This window comes from Sarcophilus harrisii, chromosome 5, assembly GCF_902635505.1.
Source record: "Sarcophilus harrisii chromosome 5, mSarHar1.11, whole genome shotgun sequence".
NCBI classification, from domain to species: domain Eukaryota; kingdom Metazoa; phylum Chordata; class Mammalia; order Dasyuromorphia; family Dasyuridae; genus Sarcophilus; species Sarcophilus harrisii.
Genome location: NC_045430.1, coordinates 209239579 through 209256611, shown reverse-complemented (window position 1 = coordinate 209256611; position 17033 = coordinate 209239579). Strand labels below are relative to the sequence as shown.

Here is a 17033-nt window from a genome sequence, read left to right as displayed (position 1 = left end):
TGGCATGGGGTATCCAATAAAGACATTCCCTGAATCAGTGCTGATCAGCAAATGTTTGCACTTTATAGTCAGAAAGTTGTGGGCACTGAGAGGTTAATGAATTATACGGTATCCTTCAGCCAATATATATATCAAAGCAAAACTCAATCCAGGCCTTTCTGACTCAGAGACTTTGCTCTTTATTCTGTATGTCATACTATCTTACATATATTGTGTTAATATACATATATATGTATGTATATATATATATATATATACATATTTATATGTTTGTTTTAATTATGTATGTATGTTAAAATATATAATATATTATTCTGTGTAATGCATATGCACATACATAAAAAGTGATATATGAAGAGCTCCTAGTAGCAATGTATTAATTAGCCTGTTTTTGTTTTAGTTATATAATCTGGGGGAAGATGGTATTGTGAAATGATTTTGTAAAGATTTTTTAGAGGATTAGAAAACACTTAAAATACAAGGCTATAATATAAATACTAAATAATCTGCCTTTCTCCTAAATCTTCAGGAAAATAAAAGTGTGCTATGCAAGGCTTTCCCTAATGATAGAGAGGTACTCCCAAATTACACATAATCACCAAGTAATTGCAAATAAGATAAAATCTGTATGGCAAAGCAATTTCTCAACTCTTTAAAGAGATAAAGAATAATCAGTAATTATGTTTTGGTTAAGTTCTATGTTATGTTAAATTATCTTACAATAACTTTAGAAGTCTTTGTTTCCTCACATATTCAAAGAGGAATTGAATTCCTTCTCAGCCTTTCTTAGTCTGGAAGGGATCAAATTAGATCTGCTTTAGAATATTTATTGCCCAGTGTTTGAGAAAGGGGAATTCAGTTATCTATATTATAAAATAATGAAAGGTATTCCTCAGAAATGTGTAAATTCTTATCTACACAAAGTATTCGTTTTTGCCAAGTGAGATATGGGTAGCAGAACTTGACGGTCTTACCCTCCTCCCTGATTTTGCCAAAGCTCTGTGGCAAGTCTTTCACCTATGAAAAAGGCTTAGTTTTCCTGTCCACCATAATCTCTACTATCATCCTAAGAACTTATATATTCATTTTGACAAACTCTAAAAATCCTATCGCACAACTTTTCATCCTCCTCAGTGATAGCAATCTCTTTGTCTACTTTCTAGATTCTGCCCTGCAACTTAGAAATACACTGGGTTTACCTTAAACCTTATCATCCTATGGCATTGCATTATCTCTGAGACCTTGAAAAATGAAATTCAACTCTTTGACCACCACATCCTATCTTTCTGCCCTTGCCCTCTCACTTTAAACCTTCTCATTGCCCTCTGTATGACTTCTGTCTCCTTTTCCAGTCATCACTCTTCCCATCTATCTGGCCTACACAGCTGATCATGACCCCATGATCTACCATTGTCTTGATCCATTTTAGAAACTGTCATCTCCTCACATTTTGAGTTTGCTAAGTTTCTAATTCTCTGCTTCAGGGGTCCTTCATATTGTGTGTGTGTGTGTGTGTGTGTGTGTGTGTGTGTGTGTGTATTTGTATGTCAGTTAAGCTCATGGATCCATTCTCAGTACAATGTTTTAAAGAAATTCCATACATATGATTATAATCTATTTACATTGAAATACAATTATTAAAATATTTAAAACATTTAAAACAAAGTTCATGGATGCCAGGCTAAGAACCCCTGTTCTACCTTAAGAAATCCCTATCATTATTTCATATCATATCATATAATTATCATTATTTAATACTGTGCTATGTGATCATTATATCATATTATTACTCCCAGACTATTGGACATTATTTAAAAAAACCCTCACAATCATAGTGATTACTTTTTTCTCATATTATAAATACCAACCCTTTCCTTCTTACTTTAGTTCTTTGATTCTTCATTTGTATAAAGTTAGTTGTTTATTTCTTTATCTTATCAAAATCAAAAATATAAAACATATACGACCTCTTTCAATATTCTCTTCTACATTTCAAAACTTCATGGTATCATTACCTGTTGTTTCTTCTTTTTCAATTGTTATGCATTTCTTTGATGATCACTGATTTAGAGTTAGGAGGAATCTTAATCCTTATCTAGTGCAGTTGTTTGATTTTATAGATGAGGAAAATGAGTCCTAAATTTTTCAGAACCATTTAGTTATAAAATTTCAATACTGGTATTTGGACAAAGGTATATTGAAGTGAAAACCAGCATTCTTTCCATTAAGCTATGCAGAAGGGTTGGTATTTGAGGATTCAAAGTTAGCACAATGTTGTCTATAATTCTAATTATATATATATATATATATATATATATATATATAAAATAAAAAATTATAAAAATTTTGTTATCAATAGAAAATTCTTTTCTTTTGAATTCTACCATTTTTTTTGCCAAACACATCTCCTTTGTGTTGTCCTTTGCTTAAATGATTAGATAGCTTTTTACTTTAACCTTACTCAGTGTTTTCTTATCTGATTACTTTTTTCTTAGTATTCACTTTGACTTTTGCTTTAACTGGCCAACCATCTGACTGCATGTAGACATCACATTCTGAATTAGCAGTTGTTTTCTGTCTTTTTGTAGTTATATAGTATAGACATAATTAATTTCATGTGTTAATGTTACAGTGTGGTGTTCCTAATAGTAAGTGCTTTCAGTGTTCTTTTCAAAGAAATTATCATGACTTTCGAGTATTTTTGAATTTGAAAGTTCTATAGCCCTCATTCATTGTTTGAATACAAATCATATATTCAAACAGTTGTGATTTTAAAAATTGTTTTTCAATCTTGCTCTATGTCTCTTTTCACATTAAAATCATAGACTTTTAAAATACATGCTGATTACTGTTGGCAGATTTTGTCAATATCTATGTGGAATTTCTCTATTTCATCATTCATTCTGATGCATGAGGTAGTTATCTTCATTGTTAACTCAAGCCCATTATGAGCAATGCAAGGAGATATAACCAAGCATACCAAAAAATTGTTTCTTTTGTTATTTGTTGTAAATGGAAGTAATATCAACTTTTTTTGAAAGAAGAAAGAAAACAAGCTCTTTACAATGTGTCAAGCATTATTCTGTGTTTTATAAATATTATCTAATTTTTTCTTCACAATAATCATGTATAATAGATGTCATTACTCACATTTTATATTTGAGGAAACTGAGGCAGACATAGGGTTAAGTAACTTAAACAGAGTCACACAATTATTGTGTCTAAGGCCAGATCAGGTTTCCTGACTCCAGATCCAGTGAACTACCCACTGTACCACTTGGCTGCCTTACTTCTCTGGAGCTGATTTACAAACTATCCACTTATAGGGCTGTGGCTACCTGGTGTCTTTTGGTTTTATTTTTAGTGAGAACATCAATATGGATGTGGTTTTGTTCTTCTAGTATACAGTATATCAAATTGATGGCCATAAAGCAAAAATTGCTAATAGAGGATACAAATGGTCAAATGAATGTTTCTAGTTGTTTGGATTTTTTTTTTGACCTTTGTGCCCTTTTCCCACAGTATTCTTCTTCCACTACCATTGTGTCAATAAAAATAGACCATACAAAATTCTGGGCCATATTGTGGCTGTGTTAATTCCAAGGGGTGAACACCACCAATAATTTCCCCTTTTAAGAAAGCAATTCATCACCTGGTAGTCTGCCTATACTAAGGAAACTCCTTTCATTTAACTAAGTTTGCTCTTAGATAAGACACAAAAGCTCTTGCTAAGTTCATAATCAAAGTCTTTTCTATCTTGAGAAATAGCCTCATGATTGTATTCTCCTCTCATTGCCTTCAGAAAACAAGGTCACCTCCATGACATGACAAAACATCAGTGTTATTTTTCTCATACTTTGTGATTGTTCTTGTTCAGTCATTTTTTCAGCCATATCTCATTCTTCATGACTCCATTTGAACTTTTTGGCAAAGATACTTGAGTGGTTTGGCATTTCCTTCTTCAGCTCATTTTATAGATGAGGAAACTGAGGCAAACAGGATTAAGTGATTTATTCAGTTTCACACTGCTGTGAAATGTCTGAGACTAGATTTGATTTCAGGCTGGGTATCCTATCCACTGAGTTGCCTAACTGCCTCATAGATTATATGTATGTATATTCACACATGTTCACATACATATATGCACACGTGTGTACATATATGTACATGTATGTGTATATGTTTTTCCTCATACTATACCCTGCTAAATTTCCCTATAGGCTAGAATAAATATAGTAAGTATTAATAAAAAGAACTTAACAATCAACGGGTTTAAAGAATCTAGTGCTATGGGATTTTCAAGCCCCAACTACACCTCTCATTGCAGTAACCAAAATAATAGCTCAATTGTGTGTGAGTGGTTTGTGTAAAAAATCACAACTATGTTTGAATATATGATTTGTATTCAAACAATGAATGAGGTCTATAGAATTTTCAAATTCAAAAATACCCAAAAGTCATGATAATTTCTTTGAAAAGAACATTGAAAGCACTTATTATTAGGAACACCACAAAGCAACATTAACACATGGAATTAACTATGTCTATACTATATCACTACAATAAGACAGAAAGCAACTGCTAATTCAGAATGTGATGTCCACATGCAGTCAGATGGTTGGCCAGTTAAAGCAAAAAATAGATCTTTGATTTTATTAACATAGGGAACTCTCAAAGAAGCAACTTCTCCCGATGTCTATCAACATTTGCTCTGTTATTTAAGGCTTAGGGAGCTGCTTTGTTTGTAGAGAAATTTGGTCAAGGTCCCATTATCAAAATATTTCAGTTCCTCATGCCTCTGAGATCACCTCTCTTTATCAGTTAAGTTACAGTAATGATTCTACATCTGATATTTTGAAAGTTCTCCATGGAAAAAGATGAATTTGGTGAGTCTATAGGATGATTCTTTCTAGGCTTCTGTCTTCTGTATAAAATGAAAGAGTTTAGTTAAATATTTTTAAAGTCTCTTCCAACTCTGATAATCTAACACCCTATGAGCTTATCTATGACACACACATATTCAACTCTGCTTATTAATTTTCTACTTTAAGTCCAGCTGCTTTCTCAAGCTGGAGATGTCTCCATTGCTGTGGTGGCCTCCATCTGATGAGTTCTTGTTCAGAACTTCCCTTTGAGGAAGTATCCTTGTCAGTCATGATACTTGTGTTTTGATTGTCTGGGCTTTTCTACCTTCCTGTCCCCCTCCCCCTCTCATCCCCGCCAGACTGCTTCTTCTGTATTCTTTTTTATTGTATCTTCTTAACTTTGAATTTAAGCTACTTTGAAGTAGGAACTGCTTTTCTTCTTTGCTTTCATTTATATTCCCAGGGCTTAACAGAATCACAGGCATAGTACACAGCAAGTGATTAATAAATGTTATATCTATTCCTCCCTCCCTCCCTCCCTCCCTTCCTTTCTTCCTCTCTCCCTCCCTTCCTCCTAACCAGCTAGGCATCTGTCATCAGTAATTCCTTCATTTTACTGTAATCTAAATGAGAAATTGTCACAAAATAAATATGAAATTCATGTTCCTAGGTTTGAGTTATTTATAGTTCACATATTAAATTCTCTTTCCTTATATACATATTAAACAGTTAAATGTGCCTTGTGTCTTATGGACAATTATTTCTCTTACTTGGACTAAAAATACCAGAATTCATGATGACTGGAGATTTAGTATGTAGATTTCCACCCCCTCTGTTTCATCATGGCATTTCTTCAGCTTTAAATAAGTCTAACGTACCACAGTAAATGAATTTGATTGGCAAAAATTCAATACCTTGACAGGAGCAACAGAGAAAATCATGCTTGTTCTTTCACATCTAAAACAATACTCTCCTGGGATGGGCCTTGTGCTCCAGCGTTACTATTGGAACAATGCCTTCTAAATGTGCCCTGTTGCTGGTGTTTATAGGTTAGTCATAATCTGTGAATCATAAAGTCTCAGAGTTAGTGAAGAATCTTGTCTGTTTTATCCATTCTTTTGTATTCCATTAAAGATACAACCAAAATATTCATAGGAATATTCTATCACAAACATGTTACTGATAGGCACACACATGTATACATATATATAGCCAGATATATAATAAAATCAGCTAACATTTAAATAGTCCTTTAAATTTTTACAAAAAAAAACACTCACAACATTTCATTAAATCATATCAAACCTGTGAGGTGAGTACTTTAGGTTTCCCAATCCTTATTTTCCTAATGATAACTTACATTTCTTTATTGCTTTAAAATTTGAATAGCACTTTATATTATACTAGTTTGAATCTCATTATATGATTATGTGATGGCATTATTTCCTCGTTATTTGAGGAAAATGAATTTCTGTAAAGTTATGAGTTGCCCTAGAAAATATTGTCAGAGACAAGATTTGAACCCATACTTTTTTTGATTTTGCTGACATCATTCTGCATCAGTTCATTCAAATCTTCCCAAGTTTCTCTGAAACCATCCCTTTCATCATTTCTTATGCAATAATGACATTCCATTCCATACATACATATATATAATATCATAATTATTTTAGCCCTTTCTTCATCAACAAACATGATTTTGCTTTCAAGCTCTTTTCAAAAAGAGCCATAGCAATTTGTTTTTATATATGGGTCCATTTTTATCTTTTTGGGCTATTGGTGAGTCAAAGGGTATACATAAAATTAAGTTGTATTCAGGAACTAGTTCTAAATTATTTTCAGAATGACTGAACTAATTCACAGCTGCACTAAATGTGTGTTAATATACCTGTTTTCCCACAGCTCTTCGAACATTTGTCATTTTCCATTTTCTTGTCAGTTTTGAAAATCTGATGGATGTTGGCATATGGTGTGAGCTGTTGACTTAAACAAGCTACATATGGGATAGACAGGAAATAAATAAGAAATATAAGGCACTAGAATTAGAAGGGTTTGGAAAGGTTTTTTTTTTTTTGCTGAAAATGGGATTTTAGTTGAACCTTACAAGGAAGGCAGTAGATAGAGTGAAGAGGGATGATGTTCCAGGCTTGGACAGACAGAAAAAAATGTCTGAAGTCAAATGATGTAGTGCCATGTTTATAGGACAGCAAGGAAGTCATTGTTGTTGGATTGAAGATAGCATAGCAGTTAGTATATGTAAAAAGATTGGAAGGATACAAGAAGGCGAAGTTATGAAAGATTTGAATGTCAAACAGAAAATTTGATAATTGATATGGAGATGATAGAGACCTGGACTCAGACTGGAGTTTGATTAGGGAGTGACATGGTTGGACTTTAGGAAAATCATTTTGGTGATGGAAAAGATAATGGATGGGAGTGGGGAAAGACTTAAGGAGGTTATCTCACTAGCAGTCTATTGTGATCATTCAGGGATAAGGTAATGAGGGTCTGCATGAGAGTAGTGGTAAGGTCAGAGGAGAAAAGGTAGTGTATTGAGTAGCTGTGGAAAAGGTGATTTAACAGGTCTTAGTAAAAGATTAGATATGGAGGTGATAGAATAAGGCATCAAGGATTACTGTTAAATTGTGAGACTAATGAATTGGGAAGGTGCAGCTACCCTCTACCATTATAGATAGGAGAATTAAAGATAATGGGTTCATTTTGGGACATGTTGAGTTTAAGATATCTATTGGACTTCAAGATGTCTGAAAGGCAATTGGGGTTATCAGACTGAAAGTAAAGATAAAAGTTAGGGTAGGACCAGTAGCTTTGAAAGTAATACTCCACAATAATCTCTTTATAATCTTATTTAAAGCTGTGGAGAAAATGAGGTTCCATTGTGTTTGTTATTTGTTTAAAAAAATTTTGTTGTTAATACTGTTGTTTTCATACCAGGAATGAGAAGATGGGGTAGAATAAATAAGATATGACATATTAATAATAAAAATTTGGCCAAACAAGTTGTACCTTTAAAGGCTTGCCTCCCAATAGATGTTCTCTATGAATATGTTAAAATAATATGACCTTGCAACAACAGTGATGATTCTGAAGATACTTGGTTCATAACAACTGCATATTTGGTTAAGATGAAATGTATTCAACAGATACTTCTCTAATTACCAATATTAAGTACAACATAAAACAGCGATGTAAATCAGAGATATTTACACTATTATGGATTTTATAAATATGAAAAGTTAAAATGCAATATTTACTCTCCAGATCAATCAGATATTTTTATTGGTAGATGAAATGGCACTAATTGCATCAAACTCTGAAATACTTTAGCCTCATAAATTAAGTCCACATTCACTAAAAAGAATTTGGCTTAACATTCAACCTTGAAAAAAACAAGTAGATGAAGAATAACAATTGTCTAGACTAATATATGCATTTGGATAGGCAGTCCATAAAGCTGACCTATTAATACATCTATCTGCTGATGATCAATGAACAATATCTACAATAGAACAAGATGAAGAAAACAATATGTATTGCATGTAAGTACTATTTGTTATTGCTTCTGGAAATAAAAAATCTATTTTCTTAACACTAGCTATATTTGGCTGATATTAAATTAAATGACTATGAATCATGGATTACCACAGTCTCTAATGAATGAAAATAATGGTTATCCAAATTATAATGGAGAGCATGGTAGGCATATTTGAGCTAAAATATAATATTAATTGTGAAAAGTAAAAGAAGCAACACAAAATATATTATCTTTGATATACAAGATAGCTCTGTAGTCAGATAGGCAGATTACCCATGAACAGATTGACTGCTGGTACCCACATAATGTTAAAAGGCTTCAGGGGAAGATCTCAATGTGAGAGAACATGAAAATGAGTAATCAAGGATGCTGAATTCATAGAGTCTGCCCTATTTGAGGTAGTGCCTGCATCACAGAGATCATGTGTCAATTAGGTATTGAAATGGAATCCAATCAAATTCCAAACAAACGATGCTAACTGTCTAAAGTCTAGATCTGCATGGACATTAGAAAAAGACTATTACACAATGGCCGAGTTAAAGAAGGAATCATAAAAACGATAACATATTACCTTAATGATAATGACAATTGAAATACTATCAAAATACATGGGATGTAACCAAAGCAGTGGAAGAGAGACAGATGTATAGCACTGAATCTCCACATTAACAAGCAAGAAAAAGAGGAACTTAATGAATGGAAACTGCATTTAGAGAAATTACAAAAGGATTAAACTAATTCAGTAAAGAAAATCAGAAGAGAGGTTATTGATATGTGGACAAAAATTAATAAAATGGAGAAAAAAGGACAATTGAAATGAAAAATAAGAGATGTTTTTGTTAAGGCCAATTAAATTGATAACCGATTAGCAGAGATAATAAAAAAGAAAAACTCAAATTACAAAATTGGAAATGTGAGGAATGATTACTATAACTGCAAAAGAAATTAGGAGAATTATGAGAAATTACTCTATATAGCCTTATGCTCCCAAATTGGAGAAAATAAAACATATGCCTATCTGCAAAAAATATGAAATATCCAGAATGATATAATGGGAAATATATATCCCAAATAGAGCAGTCTCATCAAGAGAAATCAACTGGACTGTTAAGGGACTATATCAGAAAAAGTCAGCAGCTTCAGAAAGATTTACAAATAAAATGTTCCAAATCTTTAAAGAATAAGTAAAGCAAATAGGCATAGATAATTTTTAAGGACAGAGAAAAACATTGTGTTTCCAAGTCTTCTCATGCAACAAAGATGATCTTGACACTCAATTCTGGCAAAGATAAAACTGTAAAGGAAAATTGTAGGCCAGTATTACCAGTAAATATTGATGCAAAAACTGAAATGTAAAAAATATTGGAACAATATATTCAAAATAATTATTATGATCTTACCAGAAATGGATAGGAAGTTTTCCATTTGGAAAAGATTAGTAGAATAAATCACATCAACCAGAAAAATTACAAAATTATGCAGCCACCTTAAGAGGATCAGAAAAAGGATTAAATTATGATAAAAAATTAAGAATATATGACAAATATTTTTCTTATGATGATTTAAATGTATGTATTTGAAATTAAGAGTTAAAAATCCCATTTAAGAGAGAAACAGAGGTATACTGAATAAAAAGTTATGAAGCAGAACTTGCTATTCAAAAAAATTTTTTTTGTTAGCTGTAGCAATTAAGTACCTATTCCTTGTACCCACCCACCCACTGCAAAAAAGAAAAAAAAAGGTAAAATAAAATAAAAGAAAAAAGCACCAATGTTTTTTTTTAAGATATTTTTATTTGCTGGAGACATAATTATTACAGACACAGATACAATGGAGATTCAGACAAAATCAGTTAAAAGTATTAAATGATATTAGTATGTAAGATACACACATTTACTCTTCCACTCCTTCAGTGTACATTCATTTTGATGTTATCAACCAAATTAAAAAATAATAGAAATACAAGTATCATTTATTATAAGAAGCAAAAGGCGTTCTCTTATTTTGATGCTTTCTTTGCCACTTTACAAAGTAGGGAACATAAACAAGAAGGTGCCTCCTAGGTTGATCCTCGAAAAGCAATATTAACTAAGCCTCATGCTAAGTACTTTTGGTAGGATAAAAGGAAGAAAATGACAATCTCTGCTCTCAAGTATCTTGCAATCTATTTGGGGGAATATAATCTATACAAATATGTATGTATTTGTGCAGCCTTCCCTTCCCCTCACCTATAAGACTATCCATACCAAAGGGCACATATATGTTGATATTTTATATTGATTAAATGAAATATTGTATAACATACATATGCACAGTAGTTTGTGAACTTTAAAGTGCTACATAGTGCTATATGTATACATATATATGTATGCACATATATATAAATACACATGGAAAACAATAGCAACAGTAATAGCTAGTATTAAATTATGCTTTCAGATTTGCAAAACACTTTATGTTAATGCACTTGATCAGTGTATTATAAATCTACCTTTATTATGTGCCTGAACTTTCTCATGTACAATCCTGTAGGAGGTCAGATGAAGGTGAGATCATTAAAGATAGAAGGCTTCACAGAGAAACTGAAATTTGAATGGGTCCTTACTTGAAGATTAAGACTTAAATAATTTGAAAAGATGCTATTCCAGGCCTGAGGGGATGTGAGAGGGCCACAGAGAAATAAATGCCTAAGAAAAATTCCTGGACAGTGATACATTAGCTTGGCTGAAGCAAATGGTTTGAATAGGGGAACAGCGGAGTTCTGAAAGAAAATGTTATAAAATATATTTGAACTTTCAGTTGCCTGAAAAGTTGAACAGTAAGAGTCTTTCTACTGTGGAATTAGAGTGCCTGTAAGTGACCAGGAAAGGATAGCAAATTTTTGAAGTCCATTTATTAACTTAAGATTGACATTTTCAGGCTTGCTGTAGAATATTGCTTACTGTTCAGTTGTCTTTTGTTTCTCAACCATGGCTTAATTATGGGTCCCATGTGGAAAGTCAAAGAATGCAGCTCCTCCTCCTGTTCCTCAAACTCTCCCCTTGCCAAATAGCAGTGATGGGAGCCAGAGGTGATCCTGAGAGCCAAGGATACGGTGTACAATTGGTGGGCACACTTCAGGGAATCCATAAAATTTGGGGAAGTTTACTTCTCAAAATGTTCACAATACTTTAAAAAATGCAACTAAAACTGATTATAGCTATAAAAGAAAAATTAAATAATTGGAGATCTCTTCATTGTTCATGGCTGGGCTCCACTAGTCAAACTAAAGTGATGATATTTCTTCCATTAATCTTCAGATTTAGCATTATACCAATCAAAATACCAAAGGCATATTTTATAGAACTCATCAAAAGAATAATTTCACATGGAAGAACAAATGTGACAAGTTTTTCAAGAAAAATAATGAAAATAAATGGAAATGAAGGCATGAATATGATTACATCTCAAATCATACTGTAAAGTAGCAATTTTCTAATTTATTTGTTATTTATATTTAAAAATGAAAAGTAGGTCAGTGAAATAAACTAAGATCTAGACACGAATGAGTAAGCACTTTGGTGTTTATCAGATAGAAGAATATAAACTGCTTTGTGAGGGGATTATCACCTAGATAGAAATAGAAAAACTAGAAAGTAATATAGCAAAAAGTAGGTTTACATCAACAGTTTACTCTGTATACCAAAATAAATTCCAAATGTATAAAACAGTTAACTATAAATGGTCACAACTAAAAATTATAAAAGAATGAATGCTCCTATAATTTCAGCTATGGTAAGGGATGAATGAGTGAGAAGACAAGGGAAAGCGGATTATAAAATACAAAATGTAATTTTGATTCAGTAAAATTAAAAAAGTTTGGTGGGAAAATAATCAGGTTAACTAAAATAAGGATGGGGGGAGAAAATAGTTGCATTAGATAACTCAGATAAAAATTTGATTTCAAAATCTATGGAGACATATTCCAAAATAATTGCTTCCTCAATCCACATTAGACAATTAGGCAATCAGCAAGAATTTAGGATTTTTTGGTTTATTATATGTATGGCAGTGAAAGAAACAGAATTCTTCTGATGGAAATACTTTTCTTATGTTTAAAAAAAAAAGGAGTCCCACAGTAAAGTATTTTTCTCCTATTTATATGTGAAAGCCACCATCAATTCTCTGTTGAACACATAGGAAGGATTATTTATAAAGAGAAAATAATGGACATAATTTAAAGATGGAGAAAATTTTTGAATAATATAGTATATTCAACACAGGTGTTTTACTGAGAATTTTTATGGAAAACTAAATTTCTTTGAGATTATTTTTAAATCTCTGGATTGGTTCTCCTCCATCTGAGACAATTTGGCATAAAGATTGGTCTGGATGATCTTGCAAGATACTTTGCAGCATTAGAATTGGATTTCTTATTCATACTAGAGAAGCAGTCATCTTTTGGGAAATGATATTCCCTGATAAATAAAGCTTTGGATCCTTCTTTTTGCCCTGGGAAACTTGAATGGCATTGTATATCTTTGTTGTGATCCTAGCTGTACAAGAGAACTCTTAAAACCATAAGATCAGAGATCCACTTGAGTATTCTACCTTTGTGCATAATTGAGTCAGCATACCATTAGGCATAGGAGACTGTAGTTGGAGACAGACCAGTTCTTAAAGTATGATCCAGTGACCTTGGGAGGCCTCCGATATCCTTTCAGAGGGTTCATGATGTCAAACTATTTTGATAATATTAAATGCCTTCATTTCAAATACAATAAATATCAGTAGATCTAACCCTCATATGCAAAAGTTCTTTCTTGTTCCTCAATAATTTTTGAGCGTAAAGTGGCCCAAAACCAAGAAGTTTCAGAACCATTATACTGTTATACATCAGTTGTAACCTGCTTCACTGAAATGGGTTCCTCATCCCCAGAGAACTTACAAATCCTTCACTGTTCTTATAGCATTATTAGGTATTTTAGATAGTTTTCAGGGGGAATTAAATTTAACATTGAGTTACTGAAGAGTGATAAGTACTAAAGGGAATAAAGCGATGTCAAAGACAGGGCTCTTGCCCCCATGCAGATTATAATCTAGTAAAGGAGATAAGAGTGTGAACAAATAAATATGAAATTGTATGTACCAAGTTCAGTGTGCTAAGGTATGATGAAAGAATTGAATTCAGAGAAAGAAAAAATCACTTTAGGATATTGGGAATTAGGAGAAATTACAACAAAGTGGTAGAACCTTGAAGGATAAATAGGATTCACAAAGTTATTATATGAGTAAATAGCACTTTAGATGTAGGGAAAGGAATGCATAAATCCCTTATTTAGAACTGGAAGAGTTCACGGAAATCAATGAGTCTACCTTCCTCAAATTAGAGAGGATAAGAGACTTGACTCATGATCACCCAGTTAATAAAGTGTCAGAAACCAGGTCTTTCTACATTCAAGCCTAGAACCCCAGCCACTATGTTATGTTGTCTTAATGGACTTAGGAAAATAAATCATGTTTGAGGTAAGGTGAATACCATGGGAGCTCTGATTACACAAAAAGAAAGTATGATTACAGCTTTGAGGGTGGGACAGTTACGTGACAAACTTTTCATTAACAGGTTTAATACAATGGTGGTGTAAAATGCTGGGGGTGTAGTGGGTAGGAGGAGAGCCTGGAAATGAAGAGACTGATTAGGAAAATATTACTCTGGTCGAGGTGAGTGGTGATAAGCCCTTGAAGCAGAATGATGGAAATGGGAATGGATAGGGAGGGGTAGATTCAAGAACTATTCTTTCAGTAAAAGCAACAGGGCTTGTAGATTGATTGACTGTTAGGCAGAAAGGACATGATGAAACATACCAACAGCAACCAAGTCAGAATGATGAAAAGTAATTTAAGGTATGGGGAGTGAAAAAAGAATTGAATATTTGGGTACTTTTTTCCACTTTTGTTTGTGGAATACCTGCCTGGGATATTTTGAGATGGTTGTTAACTTCGATGTGAGTTCAAGTATTGTGGAATAACTGTTGTAATACCTTGGATTATGTCCAGCACTCCAGGATACATTTAGAAAATCAGATGGCATGACTCTGGCTTTGAAAGAAAAGTAAAGTGACCAAATGGAAAATGCTACACCTGGAACCAAGCACATCTAAGTCTGAGTCTCACCTCTGAGAGTTGGTCAATATAGAAACCAATCCTTTAACCTTAGTTTTTCTCCTCTGTAAATACCAGGATAATAATATCTATGATTACTTTCTGTTTGAATTACTATGAGGCTTACACGAATAATCTGTATAAAAAGCTTTTATTAAAAAAAAAAAAACCTTAACGTGCTCTATAAATGCTAATTATTACCTTTTTTGATTGGTGATTTCATGGCTCTAGGAATCTTTCAAGGAGCCCATCTACTCTGCCAGTGCAGATCTATACCTGCACTGCAAATGATAAGAGTTGCCTTGGTCATCCTGGGATTATGTGACTTGACCAGGGTTATATAGCCAGTATATGTCAAAGAGGGGATTTGAACACAAGTTTATTTTCCTGATTCTGAGGCCAGCTTTCTTCCTATTACACTACAGTACACTATCTCTCTTGAAGAAGGATGGGGTTGCTACCTTGAGAGTCAAAAATCAGATTCTAATGTCCCTGGGGAAAATTCTGCTTAGGGACAAAATGATTTATGGACTTATTGTTGAGAAGCTTTCTGTAGTGAATCTGGTGAATGTACTCCCAATATTATTAAGGAGCTTAAAAAATCTACTTAGGTGAAAGAGAGAAGAGGCCATATTTATGAAACTGCTGAAGAACAGAAGCAATTATTTGTTAATATAATTCTAACAGGTGGCCCATTATCAAAGATCTAGGACCATGCGAATAAGTTTAGTGTTGAAGAATTCTCAGTCATGAGAATCTTTCCCCTCTGCTCTAGGGCTGCCAGATTTGCTGTATAACACCTGAAAACATTTGAATACTCTAACCTGAGGGCATTTCACTTAATGCATGTGTAAAATTCCAAAAATATATCCCCTTGGGCTCTCTGGAAATCACCAGCATTTTCCTGCCTTACTTTTCCATTATATCTGAAGCTCATTCTAGTCTGGATTAAAGGCTTCCTCTTCAGGTAAGTGGGAACCCCTATCCCTCAACAACCACCTCTATTTTAAAATACCATCATTATTTTCTCTGACTTTTCTGCATGATTAACAAGTTTATCCAATAGTCCAAGCCTATGCCTTCAAAATATGAAAGGGGAAGGGTGTTTCATTTTCCCACCTGTCCCTTTATTTTTAATAGTCTATTTTCCCTTTTTAGACTTAGTTATGCCTCAGATTATTTATGATAAGTCCTGATGAGAAGTTAAACATTTAGTTTTCAAGTTCCCACTTTTCTAAATATCTTTCTAAGAATATGAACTATGTAATATTAGGCAGCTGGTTTGGCCTTTTTCCTGAAAAATTCACCCTCTCCAGGAGAGTCAAAAACCACGTGGAAAATTTTTAAATTTGGTTTCTTTGCATTGTACAGTCACTGGGAAAAGTAAATGTCTTTCGGGAGGATATATAGGTCCTTCAATATCTAGGCAATCATAGTAGCTGCTTATCCCTAATACACACTTGCATATTAAACACTTATTGCTTGCTATTCCCCTGGTGTTTATGGTCTAGCATACTACTACTAATGTACTTAACCCAAACCTCCCTTGCTTACCATCTCCCTCCACACCCAATATAAAAGACATTTCATATGAGACTCCAAAATACAATCTGTAATTCATTACAGAAGCTCAGTGCCCACACCAACTAACTTCAATCTTGAAAGCTTCCCCATAATAACTCTTACTTGTTAGGCCCCTACCCAGAAGTCCCTGGAGGGTATGTGACAGAATTTGATTCATGCCTTTCAAGGCCACATGCTCCTTCAAACAACCGTAGTTCTAAATGCCTTAACTTGTTATAGAGCTATTTTTTTAAATGACCAGAATGCAAATGACAAAAAAAGAACTCAAATTTGGCCTAGTTAGGGAAGATATGTAGATCAACCTCTAGAGAATGTATTTTTTCCTCCAATTCACAGATTCAAGAGTTCAGTCACAAAGTCCCAGCAAATTACACACCATCGGTGAGTGCGATGTGCGGCTGCTCTGGGTCCTGCAGCCAGGGCAGCATCAGCTATTCTTTCCCTTATTTCTAGTTGTATTTCTTTTGCCCCAGCATCTGTTTTTATCCTAGATCCTGGCTGTCCTGCTGCATGCTTACTGCCGTCATCACCATCCTTCAACTCCCTTGTGGCTAAAGAAATCCTTGTGACTTACCTGGTTATAGCATAGGTTCCTGGTTCTTATTGCCACTTCCATTTTTGGTGATATTCTTGTGTTCTTCTTTCTTCCCTCCCTCTCTCTCTCAATTTCCCTCTCTCCTTATCCCTCCCTCCCTTCCTTCCTTTCCCCTCTTCCTTCCCTTCCCCCTTCCCCCTTCCTTCATTCCTCCTTTTTCCCCCTTCCCTTCCTCCCTCCCTCCTTCCCTCTCTTTCTTCCTCCTTCCTTCTCTCCCTCCTTCCCTCTCTCCTTTCTTTACTTCCTTCCTTCTTTCCTTCTTCCCTTCCTTTTTTGCTCCCTTCCTTTCTTC

General features: G+C 33.7%; 1 protein-coding gene and 1 long non-coding RNA gene across 5 annotated transcripts in view; one reads left to right on the top strand and one right to left on the bottom strand.

Moving 5' to 3' along the window:
* Positions 1 to 17033, top strand: part of PTPRN2 (protein tyrosine phosphatase receptor type N2) — a 1447381-nt gene that overhangs the window by 681596 nt on the left and 748752 nt on the right. The window lies entirely within an intron of this gene.
* Positions 1 to 17033, bottom strand: part of LOC116419191 — a 49551-nt gene that overhangs the window by 28001 nt on the left and 4517 nt on the right. For 3 of the 4 annotated variants that reach the window (XR_004229438.1, XR_004229435.1, XR_004229436.1), the window contains one exon: positions 5780 to 5926. This is a non-coding gene — a long non-coding RNA (uncharacterized LOC116419191). Of the gene's footprint in view, positions 1 to 5779; positions 5927 to 6753; positions 6859 to 17033 lie in introns of all 4 variants that reach the window. The other variant, XR_004229437.1, reaches the window with a different exon arrangement.